The 7823-nt window shown below is 47.3% G+C and overlaps 1 protein-coding gene across 2 annotated transcripts in view; it reads left to right on the plus strand.

The window, feature by feature from the left end:
- Positions 1-7823, plus strand: part of GRAMD1A (GRAM domain containing 1A) — a 116236-nt gene that overhangs the window by 1183 nt on the left and 107230 nt on the right. The window lies entirely within an intron of this gene.

The raw sequence follows: 7823 nt of genomic DNA on the forward strand, positions 1-7823 counted from the left end.
CTTCTTTGCAGCTACTTCCTGCCTGCATGCATTCCCTCTACTGCTCTGGACCGCAGTGCCCAGACAGGGTCAACCAGCACCCACCACCCCTGCCTCACTGCCAATACATGACCACCCTACTGCTCTGGACCACAGTGCCCAGACAGGGTCAACCAGCACCCACCACCCCTGCCTCGCTGCCAATGCATGACCACCCTACTGCTCTGGACCGCAGTGCCCAGACAGGGTCAACCAGCACCCACCACCCCTGCCTCACTGCCAATGCATGACCACCCTACTGCTCTGGACCACAGTGCCCAGACAGGGTCAACCAGCACCCACCACCCCCTCCTCACTGCCAATGCATGACCACCCTACTGCTCTGGACCACAGTGCCCAGACAGGGTCAACCAGCACCCACCACCCCTGCCTCACTGCCAATGCATGACCACCCTACTGCTCTGGACCACAGTGCCCAGACAGGGTCAACCAGCACCCACCACCCCTGCCTCACTGCGATGCATGACCACCCTACTACTCTGGACCACAGTGCCCAGACAGGATCAACCAGCACCCACCACCCCTGCCTCACTGCCAATGCATGACCACCCTACTGCTCTGGACCACAGTGCCCAGACAGGGTCAACCAGCACCCACCACCCCTGCCTCACTGCCAATGCATGACCACCCTACTGCTCTGGACCACAGTGCCCAGAAAGGGTCAACCAGCACCCACCACCCCTGCCTCACTGCCAATGCATGACCACCCTACTACTCTGGACCACAGTGCCCAGACAGGATCAACCAGCACCCACCACCCCTGCCTCACTGCCAATGCATGACCACCCTACTGCTCTGGACCACAGTGCCCAGACAGGGTCAACCAGCACCCACCACCCCTGCCTCACTGCCAATGCATGACCACCCTACTGCTCTGGACCACAGTGCCCAGACAGGGTCAACCAGCACCCACCACCCCTGTCTCACTGCCAATGCATGACCACCCTACTGCTCTGGACCGCAGTGCCCAGACAGGGTCAACCAGCACCCACCACCCCTGCCTCACTGCCAATGCATGATGTAGATGGGCATACCACCCTACTGCTCTGGTGCGCCAATTGGGCATGCAAGGCCTCTGCCCTCTGGGGATAGGTGGGTGTTTGCGCATATAATCCAGTGTGTGTGCGTGGTTGGTGTTAACTGTATAGATTAGAGATAAAGCCACGGCCTGGCACATGCCGGGAATGTTACTATAGCATTGGTTGTGCTCTCAACCAAACCATCAAACCATCCAATGGCCGGTGTCAGAACACATCCCAGACCAAGATGGCAGCTTCCTTGGCTGAAAAACGATAAGAGGGCAACTCCTCCTTCATCAGGGCTAAGAAAAGCAAGGTTAAAATAATATCGGTAGATAGATTCAACAGTGACCACACAAAAACAAATCTATTGTGGTAAACTATCTATCATTGTAATTGGGGGGGGGGGTTCAATTGCAGATTATGGTTGGGGGGGCTGTCCCACTTTTAAATGTTTCTCAGATCCCACGATACTTTGTCCCGTGGTCACTTTGGATGTCACCTCATTTTTGCCACCCTTCCCCCTGTGGTTGCTAGGATGCTGACTGTCATTGTGGCCCTATTGCTAGCATCATGACAACCAATGGCACAGTGGCAGCAGGACAGCACAGTGACATGGTTGCTAGCACGCAGGTGGCTGTTCCCTACAGCTTTTTTGGTTGTTATGTTGCAGGTGGCTGCCCCATTTTTGCCACCCTTCCCCCTGAAATTGCTAGGATGCTGGCAGAGCAATCCATGATGCTGTGGCCCCATCGCTAGCATCATGACAACCAATGATACAGTGTCATTAGTTGCTAGGATGCTGGCAGTGGGACAGCACAGTGATCATGGTTGCTAGCACGCAGGTGGCTGTTCCATACAGCTTCATTATTTATGTTGCAAGTGGCTGTCCCATTTTTTGCCACCCTTCCCCCTGAGATTGCTAGAATGCTGGCAGAGCAATCCATGATGCTGTGGCCCCATCGTCAGCATCCTGGCAACCAATAGCACAGTGTCATTGGTTGCTAGGATGCTGGCAGCAGGACAGCACAGTGACATGGTTGCTAGCACGCAGGTCGCTGTTTCCTACAGCTTTATTGGTTGTTATGTTGCGGATGGCTGCCCCATTTTTGCCACCCTTCCCCCTGAGATTGCTAAGATGCTAGCAGAGCAACAAATGATGCTGTGGCCCCATCGCTAGCATCATGGCAACCAATGACACAGCATCAATGGTTGCTAGGATAATGGCAGCGGAACAGCACAACAGCCATGGTTGCTAGCATGCAGGTGGCTGTTTTGTACAGCTTCATTGGTTGTTATGTTGCAGATGGCTGCCCCATTTTTTCCACCTATCCCCCTGTGATTGCCAAGATGCTGGCAGAGCAACCCATGATGCTGTAGCCCCACCGCTAGCATCATAACAACCAATGATGCTGTGTACCCCAGCTGCCAGAGTCCTAGCAGCCAGCTTAACAACGTTACCAAGCTGCAATAAGGATAGGGTGTAGGGTGGACACTCCAGCCCTAGATGCTGCCCCATTTTTGGTGCCCTTCCCTCTGTGATTGCTAGAATACTGACTGAGCAATGCATGATGCTGTGGCCCCATCCTTAGCATCCTAGCAACCAATGACAGAGGTCATTGGTTGCTAGAGTGCTGGCAGTGGGACAGCACAGCTATCTCATGGTTGCTATCATACAGATGACTGGTCCCTATAGCTTCATTGGTGGATGCCTACACCATAACAACCACTGATGCTGTGTAGCCCAGCCGCCAGAGTCCTAGCAGCCAGCTCAGCAATGCTGTCCTATGTATACAGGGCAACATTACTGAGTTACAGCAAGGAGAGTGTATGGTATGGACATCCCAACCCCATGGAAATCCTAATCCCATTTTTGCCACCCTTTGATTGCTAGGATGCTGGCACAGCAACCAATGATGCTGTCGCCCAACCGCTAGCATCCTAGCAACCAATGATACTGCGTGTCATTGGTTGCTAGGAACCTGGCAACGGGACCGCACAGCGCCGATGGCTGCTAGCACTCAGGCGGCTGGTCCATAAAGCTTCATTGGTTGTTATGGTGAATGCAGCTGCCTGCACCATAACAACCAGTGATGCTATGCAACCCAGCCGCCAAAGTCCTAGCAGCCAGCTCAGCAATGCTGTCCTGTGTATAAAGAGCAACATTACTGAGTTGCAGCAAGGATAGAGTGTATGGTATGGACACTCCAGCCCCTGATGCTGCCCCATTTTTGCCACCATTTGATTGCTAGGATGCTGTGGCCCCACAGCTAGCATCCTAACAAGCTATGACAGTACATGTCATTGGTTGCTAGGATGCTGGCAACGGGACCGCACAGCGCCCATGGCTACTAACACACAGGTGGCTGGTCCATGCAGCCTGCACCAGTGATGCTGTGCAGTCCAGCCGACAGCATCCTAGCAACTGGCTTAGCAACACACAGGGCAGGTGAATGATACAGACACTCCAGCCTCAGTGCTCCCCCTCCCAAGTGCCGCCTGGGGCGCTCGTCTTACTTTGCCTCCTTGACGGCAGTCCTGAAACTTCTGTTGGGTGCCGCCATCCTGAATGTGATGTCAGCAGCCCCCCGCAGACTCAGAGCTGCCACTCAAGTGACACACCCTATAACATTCCAGTTTTACCCGGGAATGCTGGCTCTCTGGGCATCGGGCTCTATTCTCCAGCTGTGCATGCAGCTAATAATTCTCCTACCAACGTGTTTCGTCACTTATCGGACGTCGTCCCAGGGGCAGCTAATAATTCTGCCACCACAGAGGTCATTGGTTGCTAGAGTAGTTGCTGGCAGTGGGACAACAGCTATCTCATGGTTGCTATCATACAGATGACTGGTCCCTATAGCTTCGTTGGATATGTTGCAGGCGGATGCCTACACCATAACAACCAATGATGCTGTGTAGCCCAGCCGCCAGAGTCCTAGCAGCCAGCTCAGCAATGCTATGTATACAGGGCAACATTACTGAGTTGCAGCAAGGAGAGTGTATGGTATGGACATCCCAACCCCATGGACATCCTAACTCCATTTTTGCCACCCTTTGATTGCTAGGATGCTGGCACAGCAACCGATGATGCTGTCGTCCAACCGCTAGCATCCTAGCAACCAATGATACTGCGTGTAAGGACGGAAGGGGCTGTGACATGTAAGGACGGAAGGGGGCTGTGACATGTAAGGACAGAGGGGGCTGTGACATGTAAGGACGGAAGGGGCTGTGACATGTAAGGACGGAGGGGGCTGTGACATGTAAGGACGGAGGGGGCTGTGACATGTAAGGACGGAGGTGGCTGTGACATGTAAGGACGGAGGGGGCTGTGACATGTAAGGACGGAGGGGGCTGTGACATGTAAGGACGGAGGGGGCTGTGACATGTAAGGACGGAAGGGGGCTGTGACATGTAAGGACAGAGGGGGCTGTGACATGTAAGGACGGAAGGGGCTGTGACATGTAAGGACGGAGGGGGCTGTGACATGTAAGGACGGAAGGGGCTGTGACATGTAAGGACGGAGGGGGCTGTGACATGTAAGGACGGAAGGGGCTGTGACATGTAAGGACGGAGGGGGCTGTGACATGTAAGGACGGAGGGGGCTGTGACATGTAAGGACGGAGGGGGCTGTGACATATAAGGACGGAGGGGGCTGTGACATGTAAGGACGGAGGGGGCTGTGACATGTAAGGACGGAGGGGGCTGTGACATGTAAGGACGGAGGGGGCTGTGACATGTAAGGACGGAAGGGGGCTGTGACATGTAAGGACAGAGGGGGCTGTGACATGTAAGGACGGAAGGGGCTGTGACATGTAAGGACGGAGGGGGCTGTGACATGTAAGGACGGAGGGGGCTGTGACATGTAAGGACGGAGGGGGCTGTGACATGTAAGGACGGAGGGGGCTGTGACATGTAAGGACGGAGGGGGCTGTGACATGTAAGGACGGAGGGGGCTGTGATGCGTAACTCTTCCCCTAGTCAAATTTTTTTAGCGAAAAATGCTGCAAGTTGGCATATAAAGTGCTTGTTTGTACTGCGATTTTTGTGACAGGGTCTCTTTAAGTGCCGTCCAGTTTTGGACATCCTCTGGAATGTCTACAAACAAAAACATTTCTATATAAAGACATTTTTTAAGTTGTGTATGGATTAGATAAGGGTTAGGACCTTTTCTACATCTTTTTTGTTGTTGTTGCTATGTCCCCCGATGGAGACATTTCCCTTCATTTCCTGTCCCTGAAACACAAGAGGAAGTGAAAGGAAGTCTCTCCGAAGGGAAATCCACTCTTAGTTGTCCCCGGAATGGCCGTCCCCATTCATTTCCCCTCACCTCCTGGTGACAGCTGAAAAATTGGGGATTTTTACTAATGCCTGTCCTTGGGGACAGTGGTACCGACACATAAAGAGGATGAATCTCCCCAAGGGGGACCCAAAAAAGCAAGAAAAAAAAAAAAAGAACCTGACAATGGTTTTTAGGTCTTCTACATTCAATCTGAAACGAATGGAAGACGTTCACGCTTTAGATATAATGTAATATGCATATAATGAGGCATTGCACGGTGCGTTTGACCATTTTTCCCCATGAAATCATCAACATGAGACAGCAAAATTTATATATATATCTATATGGTGAGAAAAATCCTAGATCCCATTGTCTGCTTTCCAATTGCCGGTAACAACAACATCAATGCAATAACACTCTTCCCTTTTTTTTGCAGTTTATTTTCTGTGCTAGTTTATCTTTTTTGCCTATTTATCTATTTTTTTTGTTTTATATATATATATATATGTGTGTGTGTGTGTGTGTGTGTGTATATATATATATATATATATATGTGTATATATATATATATATACATACATATATATATATATATACACACATATATATATATATATATATATATATATATATATATATATATATATATAATATTATTATTATTATATAAACTTTAAAAAAATATATATACATTTTTAGGGTTGACAGTCTTATACAAAAAAAAATAAAAATAATAATATATTTATATATAACAATATTAGGGTTGACAGACTTATACAAATATTTTTTTTATATATAAGTAGTAAATATTTTTATAAAAAAATAAATATATATAAATATATATATATATATATATATATATATATATATATATATATATATATATATATATATATATATATATATATATATATATATATATATATTTATTTATTTATATTTATTATTATTATTTTTTATAAGTTTATATTTGGAGGCTATTTTTATTTTAGATTATTTATTTATTTTTGCAGTTTATTTTGTGCTAATTTATATACATATATACTCTACATACTGCATCTATATATATATATATATATATATATATATATATATATATATATATATATATATAAAGATAGATAGATAGATAGATTAATTTTTTTTGTTTTGTTTTGTTTTTTGCAGTCTATCTTTTGTTGTGCTTATTATATTTTATTTTTATTTTTTTAATGATTTTTGTGCCTGTTTACATTACATTTTTAAGGCAGTTTATTTTTTGGTTCTGCTTATTTATTTATTTTTTTGTTTCATTTTGTGCCTATTTTATTTATTTATTTTTTTGCAGGTTTTTTTTATTTGTAGTTTTTTTTTTCTATTGTGCCCATTTTTATTTATTTGTTTGCCATTTGTATTTGTGCCTATTTCTTTAATATTTTTTTGTTTTTTTTTCTGCTGTTTTATTTTTGCACCCTTTTTGTTTCCTGTGGTTCTTTGTTTGTTTAATATTTATAAAATGTGTGCAGTGTTTATGCTTCCAGTGTTCTAGGCTTCCACAGCCAAACAATAGGTCTTTTTTTTTTAAACGTTCTGTTTATATTATTTTTTTATTTAACAAGGAAATTATGCGCGGTGTAATTGTAATTTCCTTTTCTCGGGCAGCATGATTTTCTAAACAATTAGAATTATGAACAACAAAAATTCCTCTCACAGGGTGCAAAAATTTCAGCATTGGAGATTTTTGGCAGCTCCAATGTTTTTTTTGTAGCGTTTTTGTTACTTGTACGTTATCCGGTGATTGCTTGAGGTATGACTGTACACCTGCTGTGCCCATTATGAGGGGTTCCCACCATCCCTGTGCTGAGTTCCCAGGTATGTACACCTGCTGTGCCCTATATGAGGGGTTCCCACCACCCCTGTGCTGGGTTCCCGGGTATGTACACCAGTTGTGCCCATTGATGGGCTCCCACCATCCCTGTGCTGAGTTCCCGGTTCGGTACACCCTTTGTGCCCATTATGAGGGGTTCCTACCATCCCTGTGCTGGGTTCCCAGGTCTGTACACCTGCTGTGCCCATTAAGGGGTTCCCACCATCCCTGTGCTGAGTTCCCGGGTCTGTACACCCGCTGTGCCCCATTATGAGGGGTTCCCACCATCCCTGTGCTGAGTTCCCGTTTGGTACACCCTCTGTGCCCATTATGAGGGGTTCCCACCATCCCTGTGCTGAGTTCCCGGGTCTGTACACCTGCTGTGCCCATTATGAGGGTTCTCACCATCCCTGTGCTGAGTTCCCGGGTCTGTACACCTGCTGTGCCCATTGAGGGGTTCCCACCATCCCTGTGCTGAGTTCCCGGGTCTGTACACCTGCTGTGCCCATTGAGGGGTTCCCACCATCCCTGTGCTGAGTTCCCAGGTCTGTACACCCGCTGTGCCCATTATGAGGGGTTCCCACCATCCCTGTGCTGAGTTCCCGGGTCTGTACACCTGCTGTGCCCATTATGAGGGGTT

The sequence above is a fragment of the Rana temporaria genome, chromosome 10, assembly GCF_905171775.1.
Source record: "Rana temporaria chromosome 10, aRanTem1.1, whole genome shotgun sequence".
NCBI lineage: Eukaryota > Metazoa > Chordata > Amphibia > Anura > Ranidae > Rana > Rana temporaria.